This window comes from Eptesicus fuscus, chromosome 14 (assembly GCF_027574615.1).
Source record: "Eptesicus fuscus isolate TK198812 chromosome 14, DD_ASM_mEF_20220401, whole genome shotgun sequence".
NCBI lineage: Eukaryota > Metazoa > Chordata > Mammalia > Chiroptera > Vespertilionidae > Eptesicus > Eptesicus fuscus.
The window spans coordinates 76,783,960-76,798,753 of record NC_072486.1 but is presented as its reverse complement, the minus strand read 5'-3'; the positions used below and the strand labels follow the sequence as shown (position 1 = coordinate 76,798,753).

General features: G+C 45.5%; 1 pseudogene; it reads left to right on the top strand.

Annotated features, from left to right (window-relative positions):
* The first annotated feature begins 457 nt into the window (after positions 1 to 457).
* On the top strand, positions 458 to 10,473 carry LOC103295937 (GTPase IMAP family member 4-like; annotated as a pseudogene).
* Positions 10,474 to 14,794: the final 4,321 nt, after the last annotated feature.

Sequence of the window (14,794 nt, the reverse complement as noted above, 5' to 3'; positions counted from 1 at the left end):
GCACAGGTGTGGAGCTGCCAGGGCAGGGGTGGGATGCCTGCTATGGGCAGTGGGGCGGGGGTGGAGGGAGCTACAGGAAGGTGGCAGGGCCGGAATGAAGGCAGAAGGAGGCTACGGCTGCAGTGGAGGTGGAAGGCAGCGGCCAGAGTGAAGGCCTGGGTCATGGGTGCCAGAGGGAAGCTGCTTCCAGCAGCCTGGGGAAGGAAGGCCTATTCTTGCAAGAATCTTCATGCACCAGGCCTCTAGTTGAATCATATGAGAAAATAGACAAATCTTCCTTTATGATGACAGGTTTGGTACACATTTATCAATCATTACTAGAATCCTATATAATAAAAGCCCAGTGACCAAAATGGTCTCTGGTCATTCTTTTCTTTCTTTCTTTCTTCTTTCTTTCTTTCTTCTTTTTTTTTTTTGCTTGTAAGTTGGTTGCTTAAGCCACCATTTCTTTATAAACATGGCCTACCTCCTGCTGGGGGCCAGGGCCAGCCCAGGTGAGGGAACAAAGGAAGGCCGAGTGAGCGGTTAGGGATGATTAAGAAGCCAGGCCAGTGGTTAGGGGTGATCAGGCAGGCAGGCAAGTGGTTAGGGGAAGTGAGGCAAGCAGGCAGGCAGGCAGATGTGGTTAGGGGCAATCAGGCAGGCAAGCAGAGGGGTTATGGATGATCAGGAAGGCAGGCAGAGGAGGTTAGGGGCATTCAGGCAGGCAGGCAGAGGGGTTAGGGGCAATCAGGCAGGCAGGAAGAGGCAGTTAGGGGTGATCAGGCTGGCAGGGAAGGGCAGCTGGGGGTGAGATCAGGCTGGCAGGGGAGGGCAGTTGGGGGCAACCAGGCTGGCAGGGTAGGGCAGTTAGGGGTGATCAGGCAGGCAGAGGCAGTTAGGGGCCATCAGGCAGTCAGGTAGGTGAGCAGTTAGGAGCCAGTGGTCCCAGATTGTGAAAGAGATGTCCAACTGCCTAAACCAAGGGAAGGAGTCTCCAATTGGAGAGGTTGCAGTCGGGGCTGAGGGAACCCCACAAGTGCATGGATTTTTGTGCACCAGGTCACTATTCTATATATATCTCTGAATGCATAATAATCTGGCCACTCATATATATATATATATATATATATATATATATATATATATATATGTATATATCTGAGGCCTGATGCATGAATTCGTGCATGGGTGGGGTCCGGCCAGCCTCGCCAGGGGGAGGGGACATGGGTGGTTGACTGGCCTGCTTGCTGGTCAAACTCCTGGTCGAGGGGACAATTTGCATATTAGCCTTTTATTATATAGGATATACACTGAGTGGCCAGATTATTATGTGTTCAGAGATCATAATAATCTGGCCACTCAGTATATATATATATATATATATATATATATATATATATATATATAGCCAGCGACCATAATGTCGTCACAAATGGAATGACCAGAGACAAGAACACCGCAGCCCCTTGCCCAAGCCAGCCACACCCCCCAGTGGGGACCCCCACACTGGTGGGGGGTGTGGTTGGCCTGCAAACTGCCCAATGCCCCTCACCAAGGCTGGCCCTGTCCTTCAATGGGGATCCCCACCATGATGGGGGGTATGTCCAGCCTGCAAACCACTCACGGCCCTTTGCCCAGGCCAGCCATTACCCCCATCTGGGACCCCCGATCTGGATCCGGGGTCCCCATCAGGCAGGCCAGCCAGTCCCTACCATTGCACCAGGTCTCTATTGTATATAATAAAAGGATAATATGCAAATGGATTCTAAAGGAGAAATGACCAGAGTGATCCCTGGACCAGTCACTATGAAGCTCACTGATCACCTCTTGGTCCCTTTCCCCCTCCAGCAAGCTCCGATCACCTAATGGTGAATAAGGAACCTGGGGTGGGTGGCGTGCGATGCAGGTGGTGCCACCCCAAGGCCCCCGCCCCACTGGTCACTCCACATATAGAGGGTGACCCGCATCAGGGGCGGGGCCAGTGAGCAGGCAGAAACAGCAACCTCTCAGTCCTTTTCCCTGGCCATCAAGCACTGATTACCTGATGGCAAAAGGGGAACCAGCTGTGGGTGGTGGTGTGGTATGGGGCCAGCTGTGGGCAGCTGGGTAAGATGGCCCTGTTCGCAAGCCAGGCCTAGGGATCACATCTGTGCACAAATTTCATGTGCTGGGCCTCTAGTTTATAAATAATGAAAAGATGATCTTTTTCACAGATGTATGCTGGACATAAAGATCAGAGAGAATGCAGGAATAAAGCAGTGATTTTTTTGTTCTTGTTTTTATCCTCAGGAGAGGGCATTTTTTTTCCTTTGCTTTTTTTAGAGAGAGAAGAATGGAGGGCAGAATGGAGGAACAGGACTGAGACCAAGAGACACATCAATGTGAGAGTAACACATCAATTAGTTGCCTCCTGCATGTACTCCCATAAGAGTTAATGACAAAACTTGCAGGGCCAGAATGATTTTGGATCAATTCCTTTACTTACAAATATTTATTGAGAATCCCTCTTTGTCCAGTATTATGCTTGTTCCCAGGTAATAAGGGAAATACAAGATAGAGATGGTCCTATAATTATAACATATTAAATGTATTAGGGCATCATAGGCTAATAATATTATATATGTTTCAGGTATACAAGTATATACTACATCATTAGTATATTGCATTGCATTCTTACCACACAAAGCCTTGCCTCCCATCACCATATATTTGACCCTTTTACTCTCTTCAACCTCTCAACACCCCCTTTTTCTCTGGTAACCGCCATACTGTCGTCTGTATCTATGAGTTTGTTTGATTGTTTTGTTTGTTCACTGGTTGACTTCTATTTTATATCCCAAATATGAGTGAAATCATATGGTTCTTTTCTTTTCTTACTAGTAATTTTTGCTTACCATGATACTCTTAAGATCCTGTAAACTGGATAATTTTGAATTGGATCACCCCAAGGTTATGTCTGGTAGTTAACAGGGTATTGGGCAGGCTACGGTGATGAGGATAACTTGGCCTTGCATCCTTCATCATCAGGCAGACTAGTTTAGGCCTCTTCATGAAGCAGTTGCAGGTTGCTGAAGATCAGAAGGAGACAGAAAGCCACAACACATCAGCACTTTTGGAGTCTATTTGCACCATGCTTCCACTGCCCTATTGTCCAGAGCAAGTCAAAGGGCCCACCCAGATACAAGGGGTGGAGAAACAGATCAGCACCTTGTGGGAGGGGCTGCAGATCCACATACCAAAGAAGCATGTGTATAGAGATAGGAATAATTCATGGCCATATCTACAACGTATCACATAGATGTCCATATGCTGTCAGCACCCTTTTTCTATGATCAGCTAATGCCCTCAGGTTATCCTTAGGATAGAGTCTTTCATTGTGATGCTAATTGAATAATACTAGTAATCTGGACTCCCACCCACATTTTCCCTTAATTTTAGCCAACCTGTACCCAGTGCTCTCAGCTTCTGGAAATTTACTTCTCTCATCCCAAGATTCTGGTTATTGAATGTGGGAAATTGCCTTAGGGATCATTTTGCTAATCCCTGGAAGTGTGTCAGAGATGGGGAATAACTACTGATTTTGTGGAAGCCAGAGTGTTGGTTCTATAAAATCTCTCTTCTGTTCAATTGATATTTTACAAAATCATGCAAATTTACAGAATAGACAGCAGGGGAAAGTGAAAATAGAGAGAGCAGTTAGGGAACTGCTGAGTCATGGTTGGGGATGGTAGCTTGGGGTAGTATGATGGTCTTCAAAATTAAGAGAAGCAGTCAGAATTGTGGATGGAGCCAGGAGAATTTTCCAATTGCTTGGTACTGGAAAGTAAGGTGAAGAGAGGAATCAAGGGAGATTCCTAGATTTTTAGTCTGAAGAACTGGGTGAATGGTGATGGTATCTCTGAAAAATAAATGGAGTTAATAATCCTGTCTGTAATGGTTATAAAAGAGGATTCCTCCTGCAGGAATCAGTCTTATTCAAGGGCTATGCTAACAGGGACTTCCTTCTGGGGAAACAGGCTACTAGATGTGGTTGTCTGTTGTCTTCCATGGTCCTGGTCTGTGCTTAACAAATCCTGAATATGTCAGCATTATAGACTCATGAAAGAGATGAGCAAGAAACAGGGAAAGAGCTATATAGATGATTTGGTGTTTAACTTAAAACACAGTTATTTTAAAAACATTGCTCATTTGGTAGCTATGTATGCTGTTCTGTTATCAACTTTTAAGTGTCCTAAGAAGTACATATGCCTAACCAAATGACACTAAGAAAGTTACTGATGATACTCTGTATGAGTTAGTATTACTATTATTATTACTAGAGGTCCAGTGCACGATATTTGTGCAGGGGGAAAGAGGGGCGGGGTCAGTGCACGTCCCTCAGCCCAGCCTGCACCCTCTCCAATCCAGGACCCCTTAGGGCAGTGATGGTGAACCTATGAAACGCGTGTCAGCACTGACACGCATAGCCATTTCTGATGACACGCGGCTGCTGAGGCGGCCGCATGCCGAGGATGAAACATTTGCTGCTCCTGAGGATGAAACATTTGCGAAATAATGTTTTTTCCTCAAAGTGACACACTACCCGAGTTATGCTCAGTTTTTTGGCGACATTTGACACACCAAGCTCAAAAGGTTGCCCATCACTGCCTTAGGGTATGTCCGACTGCCTGTCACAATCTGGGAACACTGGCTCCTAACCCCTCGCCTGCCTGCCTGCCTGATTGCCCCTAACTGCTCCCCTGCTGGTCTGATTGCTCTTAACTGCCTCTGCCTTGCCCCACACCTGGGACCCAGGATTCCCTCCTCTGGCCAGTCACAGATACCCGGGACATGGGCTTCCTTACCTCTGGCCAGCAGCAGGCACCCAGGCTGGCTGCAGCTGCAGGGCGGGTGGCTGTGGGTGGGAGTTTTTGCCTGGGCTGCAGGCACTGGCGCCCAGGACCACAAGGCAGGTAGCTTGTCCCTCTACCAGGCTGCAGCCTAGCTGGTCCCTATTCCTCTCTTGCGAGCTCATTTATGCCTGGCTGGTCCCATTCCTCTCTCCCGTGTTGAGTGTCAGCTGTTACAGTATGAAGATGTGACGACTATTTGCATATTAGCTCTTTATTATATGGGATTAGAGGCCCAATACACAAAATTTGTGCACTTGGGGGGGGGGTCTCTCCGCCCACAGTCCAGGAGCCCTTGGGGTATGGCTGACTGCTGTGGAGGTGGGTCTCCCACCACTGCCGCTGCGCTCACCAGCTGTGAGCCTGACTTCTGGCTGAGCAGTGCTCCCCCTGTGGGAGTGCACTGACTACCAGGGGGCAGGTCCTATGTTGAGAATCTGCCCCCTGGTGGTCAGTGCACATCATAGCGAACAATCATTCCACCATTTGGTCGATTTGTATATTAGCCTTTTATTATATAGGAGTAGAGGCCCGGTGCATGAAATTCGTGCATGGGGGGCGTGTCCCTCAGCCCAGCCTGCACCCTCTCCAATCTGGGACCCCTCAAGGGATGTCCGACTGCCCAGGATTGGGCCTAAATGGGCAGTCGAACATCCCTCTCACAATCCAGGACTGCTGGCTCCCAACTGCTCACCTGTCTGCCTTCCTGATTGCCCCTAATGGCTTCTGCCTGCCAGCCTGATCACCCCCTAACCACTCCCCTACCAGCCTGATTACCCCTAACTGCCCTCTCCTGCAGGCCTGGTCACCCCTAACTGCCCTCCCCTGCAGACCTGGTCACCCCTAACTGTCCTCCCCTGCAGGCTTGATCGCCCCCAACTACCCTCCCTTGCAAGCCTGATCCCTCCCAACTGCCCTCCCCTGCTGGCCTGATCGCCAACAACTGCCCTCCCTTTCAGGCCTGGTCCCCCCCAACTGCTCTCCCCTGCAGGCCTGGGTCCCCCCCACTGCCCTTCCCTGCAGTCCCAGTCGTCCCCAACTTCCCTCCTCTGCTGGCCCAGTCACCCCTAACTGTCCTCCCCTGCAGGCTTGATTGCCCCCAACTACCCTCCCTTGCAGGCCTGGTCCCCCCCAACTGCCCTCCGCTGCTAGCCTGATCGCCCACAACTGCCCTCCCTTGCAGGCCTGGTCCCTCCCAACTGCCCTCCCCTGCTGGCCTGATCGCCAACAACTGCCCTCCCTTGCAGACCTGGTCCCTCCCAACTGACCTCCCCTGCTGGCCATCTTGTGGTGGCCATCTTGTGTCCACGTGGGGGCAGCCATCTTTGACCACATGGGGGCAGCCATCTTGTGCATTGGAGTGGTGGTCAATTTGCATACTACTCTTTTATTAGATAGGATAGAGGCCTGGTGCACGGGTGGGGGCCAGCTGGTTTGCCCTGAAGGGTGTCCCGGATCAGGGTGGGGGTTCCCTTGGGGCGTGGGGCGGCCTAGGTAAGGGGCCTGTGGTGGTTTGCAGGTCGGTCACACTCCCTGGTGACCCAAGCTGAGGCCCTGGTATCTGTGATTTATTTATCTTCTGTAATTGAAACTTTGTAGCCTTGAGTGGAGTCCGGGGCTGGCCAGGGTGTGCGGAAAGTTTGGCTTCCTCCATTGCCGGGGAAACCTAAGCCTCCTGTTCACTCCATGGCTGCAGCCATCTTGGTTGGGTTAATTTGCATACTCGCTCCTGATTGGCTGGTGGGTGTGGTTGGTGGGTGTAGTGGAGTGATGGTTAATTTGCATATTACTCTTTTATTAGATCGGATTATTAATATTAATATATCAAGGTATTTTATAGTAACTCCATAGCACTGTCAAAACTTTCTGGCTATATGTTTTCAACATATTAAATTAAAATATAGAAACTTTGCTAGATTTCTACTATAATGAGAGGATTTTAGAGACAAGAGAGGCAGTTTTAGGGAAGTGGCGGGTCCATGGGAGAGAAATGCATACATGACAGGCAGAGATAGTTCCAAGCCACCAGATTGTTTATCTTACATACACAAAAGACAGAGGAATATTACAATATAAGTGGAAGAAGAAGAGGGAGGCACTTGGTGAACTTTAATACTTTGAAACTGATACCAAACACGGAACAGGGAGGAAAAGTAACCAATTAGGAAAGCAAGGGTGTTTATAATACAAGGCAGGATCCAATTAGAAAGTATGAACATACAAAGAAGCTCCCAGCATTTAGAAAACTGTGTAGACAAAGAGACTCAGAGCAATAGGTTTTTTCCATTTTAGAGACAGTGGTTTTTCCCATTTGGAGACCCTTCTCCAGGAGATTCCTCTTTGGGGACCCCTCCCTAGGGAAGATTTTAAATACACTTGCAATAAACTTCCACATTTCTGCTAAAAATATTTTAGTCCACGAATTTTATTCTTTAAAATTCATAGGACAAGAACCTACAATGAGAGTCCAAGCTTCACCATTCCACATATCACTAAGGTGTTAACTTTCAAAGTAAGAAATTTTGCTCTCCTGTGGGTCATAAACCCTGACAAGATGGCTGAACATGTGAAATATAAAACAACCATTATCTTTGTATATGTGCACCCTTTTCTCCCCTGCAAGGGTGGGATTACTTGAATCATCCACTTACCTGGCTTCTTAGTGGAAAGAAGAAAAGTTCAATGTTGAATATAAATTGGGGGAAGGGGATCATCCACTGTGATATCCCAAAGTCAGAATCTGTGTTACTTCCTACATTAGCTTCTGAGGAACAGCTATCAGCAGTGGTACACCATCCTTCATTGACACTTAGCTTCCAAAGGTCACAAGGAGCAGTCCAAGGGACTCCTGAGAAGTGCCCTGGTGTTTCCAAAGTCTTGCAGGAGGCAGGACATACCAAGGAGTTCTATAGACCAGTGGTGAGTGCAGAGGTTGCTCTGCACTCACAGGAGAGATGACATAAGCAGGCAACAGAAGAGGGCAATATGGTGGGGGACTGGGAGGCGTGAAAGGTTGGAGGTAAGTCCTAACACTGTGGCTTTTCCCCTAATGTCCTAGGAAACCAAGACCCCATAGATTCACAACTGAGACTTGTCTTAGTAGGTAAGACTGGAGCAGACAAAAGTGCCATAGAGAATAGCATCTTGGAAAGAAAGCATATCATTATAGCATTGTAGCAAAATCCATCACCAAGGTCTATCAGAAAGGGAGCAGCACATGGAATGGAGAAGAAATTGTCATTATGGACACACCTGGTATTTTAAATATGACATACTGAATTCTACAAAGGAGATTGTTCCTTTAATCCTCCTGACCTCCCCAGGGTCTCATGCTGTGCTCCTGGTGGTCCCATTGGGCCAATACACAAAGGAAGAGCAAAGGGCCATGGAGAAGACGCTGGCAATGTTTGGAATCAAGGCTAGGAGATACATGATTCTCTTATTCACCCAGATAAATGATTTTGGTTGGCATGGAGTTCCATGATTATGTAAACGAAGCACCAGAAGGCATTCAAGATCGATGGAGCAGTTCAAGGATCGCCACTGTGAGTTCAACAATAAAGCAACAGGGGCTGAACAGGAGACTCAGAGGACACAGCTATTGGACCTGGTCCAGAGCATGGTGATGCAGAAAAAGGGAGGATGCTACACTAATATGATGTACCAAAAGGCTAAAATGAAGATTCAGAAACAGATTCAAGCTATATCATACATGAAAAATACAGAGCTGAGCCTGAGAGAGAACAAAGGCAATTAAGAGAGGAGTATAAATAGAAAATGAGAAAGCCAAAGAGCTGCATGTGGCTCGCGAGCCGCAGTTTGCTGACCATTGTGAAAGAGTTTTGGTGCATGGGTGGGGGCCAGCTGGTTTTCCCTGAAGGGTGTCCTGGATCAGGGTGGGGGTTCCCTTGGGATGTGGGGTGGCCTGAGCAAGGAGCCTGTGGTGGTTTGCAGGCCGGCCACGTCCCCCGGCGACCCAAGGTGGCCCTGATATTTGAAATGTATTTATCTTCTATAATTGAAACTTTGTAGCCTGGAGTGGAGGCCTGGGCCGGCAAGGGCAGGTGGAAAGCTTGGCTTCCTCCATTGCTGGGGAAACCCAAGCCTCCCTCCTGCTCTCTCTGTGGCCACAGCCATCTTGGTTGGATTTATTTGTATATTTGCTCCTGATTGGCTTATGGGCATGGCTTATGGGTGTGGCTTGTGGGTGTAGTGGGGGTACTGTCAATTTGCATATTACTCTTTTATTAGATAGGATTCGCTGGCTCAGAACCTGTCCACTGGAGGTTTGTGTCAGGAACTGTTGATTGCAGGGCTGCCCACAGAGGTGATATGAAAGCCATGGTGGTGTAGTCAGGACCACAGGGTAGGCCCCACCCCAGCTGCTCATGTCTAATTTCCTACCTAACAAATGTATGGGATTCCAATTCCTTTGGGTCTTTTGGGCAAAGACTGCTCTGGCTACTTCAAGCTGATCAGGGTCATTGTGGGCTTTAGGTTCCCATACTAGCTAGCTGTCAGCTGAGGGAGGTGGCTGTAGATGTCTGCCCAGAGGCCCCAAATAAGGAGTCTCTTCTGTGGGACTGAGGGTCTGGTATCCTTCAGACAGTACTATTTGGAATTGTATGTCTGCCATATGAAAAGAAATTAATTTTTAATAAATCGAGCAATGGGTCAAAATGTTAGTAGGAGTATGAAGGTAATTATGAGTGCAGCAAAAGGAAGCAAGAGGGAGAAAAGCCATTTTGATATCCCAGAATGAGTCCCCAGTATTCTGTACGTTGCTTGCCCTTCCAAGGTTATTGTCTTTGTTTTGTTGTAGCTGCCCTGATTTATTTATATAAAATCAACGTTCTTCCTTCTGGTATAAACAGATACCACCCTCTGCCACTGTAAGAAGGTCTAGAGCCCTTCTGTTCTGAAGGGCAACACTGGCAAATGAATCAAGTTATTCTTATAACATTTATAAGATTTCTCTTGTCTTAGTTATAGCAGCCACTGTTTCTTGGGATAAGTGCTCTTAGAGTCCAGTGACACAGCTATTGGACCTGGTCCAGCACATGGTGATACAGAACAAGGAAGGATGCTACACCTTTTCTTGAAGGAAAGGTTTCAATCATAAGACAAAGTGTAGAAAAGCAAGTGAGAATTTATTGAGCACAGCAAAAACACAATCGGGGCAGTGAAACAATAAATGGCATAGAGGAAGCAACAGGAGACCCTAGGCTAAAGCTCAGAGAAAAGGGGAGTCAAAGAAAAGGGGCCTTGGAAACAGGTTCAGAGGGTTAGCCAGGAAAAGATGCTGCTACCCATTGCTCTCTTGGTAGCACTTCTCATGTGGTCACTTAGAGAGTAGGGGATACATGCCTATGGGAGGAAATGCCACAGGCATTCTTCTTGGAGGGAGAGGACCCTGGAACCTTCATTTTTGGGGTTTTAAAGTCTGGCCACTTAGGGGACGTCTTAGAAGATCAATAGAATATTTATCAGTTTTATGTTGATGTACCAAAATGAGATTTATTCTCTTAACTTGTCTGTCCTTGGGTGTGGCTAGCAAATGGTACTAATTGGATTTCTGTATCTTTCTCCCTGAATAGGGTGAGTTATTGTATTTTTCCATGTATAAGATGCTGTTTTTTTCTAAAATCATTAAACTGAAAATTGAGGGGCATCTTATACATGGAAGTCAGCCAAGGAGGGAGCCATTCAGGTGCATACCTGCCCATACTTTGTCAAACAGGCTTTCTCCAATCACAAGCCTTACTGTTATTGATATCAGCTGATGCTATAATTGAGGTGAAGGTGGAGAGGTTGCAGATGCAACAGGGAATGGACATTCTGAGCCCCCAAAGACATCAAAAAATAAAAAAGATAAATACCGGTAAGGGATTATCTTACTCTGCAAAATTCAAACTGAATGTAATCAATTATACAAAAGAGCTGCAGAGAGACAATTTGGACCTCCTCCCACTGAGTGTATGAGAAAACTGGAAGAGCAACTCCTTAACATTCCAAAAAAAGAAGAAGGCCTTAAGAGGAAAACCCCAGTCTAAGTAGGTGTGTGTGCATGTGTGGGAGGCAACCAATGGATACCTTTCTCTCACATCAATGTTTCTCTCTCTTTCCCTTCCTACCCATCTTCCACTTTCTCCAAACATCAATGGGAAAAAATCTTTGGGTAAGGATTTTTCCAAAAAGACAAAGGAAAAATGGTTTAATTTTTTTAAAATGTGATTTTATGGTTTCACAGAGAAGGAGGAAGAGATAGACACATCGATAAGAGAGACATCCATCAGCTGCCCCTTGTAGGCATCCCATTAGGGACTGAGCCCATAACCCTAGCAAGTGCCCTGACCAGGATTCAAACTGGCAAACTCTTGGTGCATGGGACAATGCTCAACAAACTGAGCCACAATGGATAGGTCAGAACATTCAATTTTGATTCAATAAGAAGTTTATAATGGTAAATCCAAAGATGATAAAACTATCCAAAGGACTGGATTTTTCTCCCCTACCTGCTCCACAATTCTTTGTTAGTAACTTTTGTCCTCAAAGTGGCATAATGGCTGCTTCACCTTAAGCCTCATGTCTGAATTACGGGTAGAAAGAAGACAGAAACAATAAAGAAGACAGAATTACAGTCAGTTATATTATAAAAGCAAAGCCAACCAAGAAATCTCCACAGTCCTTGTGCTGATCTCTTGTGGTCCTAAGATTAACTCACTTGCAAGAAATACTGTATATCACAGGGGCACATCACCTTTAAAAGCAAGATTATAGTTTTGTTAGGAAAGAAGAAGGCGGAAATGGCTAGTAAGCAGATAACTGGCTGCATGCTCCATGGGAAGCCTGGGGGAATTTGCTCCATCCTCCATTGAGAGCCATCTCACTTTAACTTCCGTGGTGAAATCTTTTTACAATCTCCCAACCAAACCCTCATATAATTCTCAACTCTTGTTCATTCTACACATGAGAAAAGGACAAGAGAATTTAGCCTTATAGCCTGAGTCCAATTTCAAAGTAACAGAGAAACTTAGACTGAACAGTCCACCGATTATCTTTGGATAAACTTTCAAGTACCAAATACTGGAAAGCAATGAAGAGCAACCAAACCAGAAACTGAAGGTGTTCCCATTATTGAAACAATAACCATATAGTGACATTCATGTCTAAAAGGCTTTCCCTTGAGGGCAATTTCCAGACCACAGCACCAGAAGTGACTAGAACTCCATTATCTCATATATTTCTTGTTTTCCTGAACCTGGAGAGAAAAAGTTTTGAATACACATCTGATTGCTCTGTTCTTCTGCTTCCTTTACACTCTAAGAGGAGGGGTGTCCCCATATATTATGATATGGACTTCTATATAAAATGTTATTGCCCAGTAAGTGAAATTGGGGCCTTGTTCTGAAAATTGAACAAGTGATAGAATATAGACAATTCATTCTAAAGAAAGTGCCCTGGATTACAAAGCTGTCATATTGGACCAAATCCTATTAGTAGCTTTTTAATGTTAGAATCTGATTCCTCAGGTTTTTCTTTGTATTTTGTGAAGCACTGGCATATATCAGAGCCACGTGGGAGGCTTGTTAAAATACATAGTTTATGATTCAGGAGGAGTGGAATGGGGCCTGAGATTCTGTATTTCCAACAATTCCCAGGTGTTGCTTCTGCTTGGGGATCACACGTTGAGAGTAACTGCACTGGAGTTAATGAAAAAAGGGAAAACCATTTTGCTAGTGTTCAAGGCATTTACAAATGTTACCAGCAACTCCCACGGAACCAAAGACCCTTCTCTCCTGCAGGATTCTGAAGGGAAAGTATACATATAATAATTTAGGATTGCCTAGTAAGGATTGATAATGAACACAGGTTCAGCTTTTTCATTTCAAAAGGTGATACTTGAGAGAGAGGTATTGATGTAAGAAAAGACAGTTTACTCAAGGGGGGGACTCTTGTACAAAAGAACATGTTGAGAAGATGGGGGACTCTTGTACAAAAGAACATGTCCACTTGGGCATGGATCTTTATAAGGAGGGAGTAGAAGACTTGGGCATGGATCTTTGACTTGGGCATGGATCTTTATAAGGAGTAGAAGACCTTGTTAACCATTTGACTTTGATTATTGTAAAAAGGGAGAAGAAGAGGGAAATACCCAACAGAACAAACAAATTGAAAGGCAAGTTATTTGTTAAATGGATTATGTGCAAGCCAACAGAGTCTTTTCAGACAACTGGTTTAAGATGGTCGGAAAATATTCCACAGATGGCATTTCTAAAGGTCAGAGTCTGTTTCCTTTAAAGTTAGTTCCTAGAATTCTTAAGCTAGCAGGCTGTTTATCTGTAGTCACATATTAGTTAACAGCTCATCATTACAAGAATTATGTTACAAAAATGGTGGGGTGAGTTACAATTCTCCACTGTCAGTTTTTTTTTCCATTCCCATGAAAGTTTCCATGACTAATTTGTAGCAGAGCCTTGGGGCATTAATTTAGCATGAAATGCCCAAACTTGTTGTGAGATATAACTTTTAATTTTATTAGTAGAAGAAGCATGCAGGAGGCAGAATCCTGGTCCTGCTCTTGCTGGTTTGGCTCAGTGGCTAGCACATCAGTCTATGGACTAAAGGGTCCCAGGTTCGACTGCAGCCAAGGCTGGTGTGCAGGAGGCAGCCAATCAATGATTATCTCTCATCATTGCTGTTTCTATCTCTCTCCCTCTTTCTTTCTCTCTGAACTCAGTAAAAATATATTTTTAAAAAAGAATCTTGATCCTGACTTTAAATTTTAAATAAATAAATTTTACATCCTAGAACCTAAGTTGGTATATTGCACCTTTCATTGATCCAATCATTCATTCTTGACTATAAGTTAGTTCAGTTAAATTGTTCAGTCTCATTCCAAGAGGCAATGATAAGGATGGACTAACAACGTGAGGCCTATAGTGTATAAGCAAGCAATCAGGTATTTAATAAGGGGTATGTCTATGAAAACAGAAGAAAGAAACAAAGTTTAATTATTAGAGCAAATTATAAACCAGCTTTTAAGTCTGGAAGGCTGTCAATCAAGAAAATGTCTAGATGTTAATACTCAAGGTTCCATTTGCTCCAATGAAAGCAAGCAATGACTATCTGATAGATCCTCCTTGTCTGCAGTTTTAATGTCTCTGGTAATGTCATTAGGTGCTCAGGTACATTCTTCATGGTTTGCACAACATCAGTTGTGAGATTGTTTAAACTGTTGTGGTGATTCCTTAAGTTTATGTCATATCCTTTAGCTGAAATTTGCAATAGCAAAGCTCATAAAAAGTTTAGCTGTCAATGATTTTATGTCTAAAGATTGGATAAAAACGAAACATTTGGAGGGAGGAACCAAGATGGCAGCAAAGTTAAGCAACTAAACTGCCGCCTCGCACAACAATTTCAAAACTACAACTAAAAGGCAAAACGTCTACCACCCAGAACCACGGGAAAGCTGGCTGAGTGGAAGATTTACAACTAAGAAGAGAAAGGAGCACAAACACTAAAAAGCTGAGGTGCCAAGGCATGTGAATCGGGCTGTTGGCGGGTGACTGGGCGCACGGCTTTTTTTCAACCTGAATGGAGACAAGCTCCCAATCACTCTGAAATCCAGTTTCTGGGGCACGTGGGGCACCCAGACGCCTACAGGGAGAAGCTGGGCTCTCAGCCATCAGGTCAGAAAGTGAGAGTGACTTTTTTGCAGAGGTGCGCCCAGCAATCGTTGTTTACTGTGCTGGAGCGTGGGACGCAGGGACTTGGAAACATGGAAAGGGAGAGACGGCTGATGGCAGCCATTGCCATTTGCCACGCCCTAGCCTAGTACGCCCTGAGACCCTGCCCCGCACTGAGACCCTGCCCACACATTCTACAAACCCGCTTAGGCTCCACACAGTGGCTTTTGCATA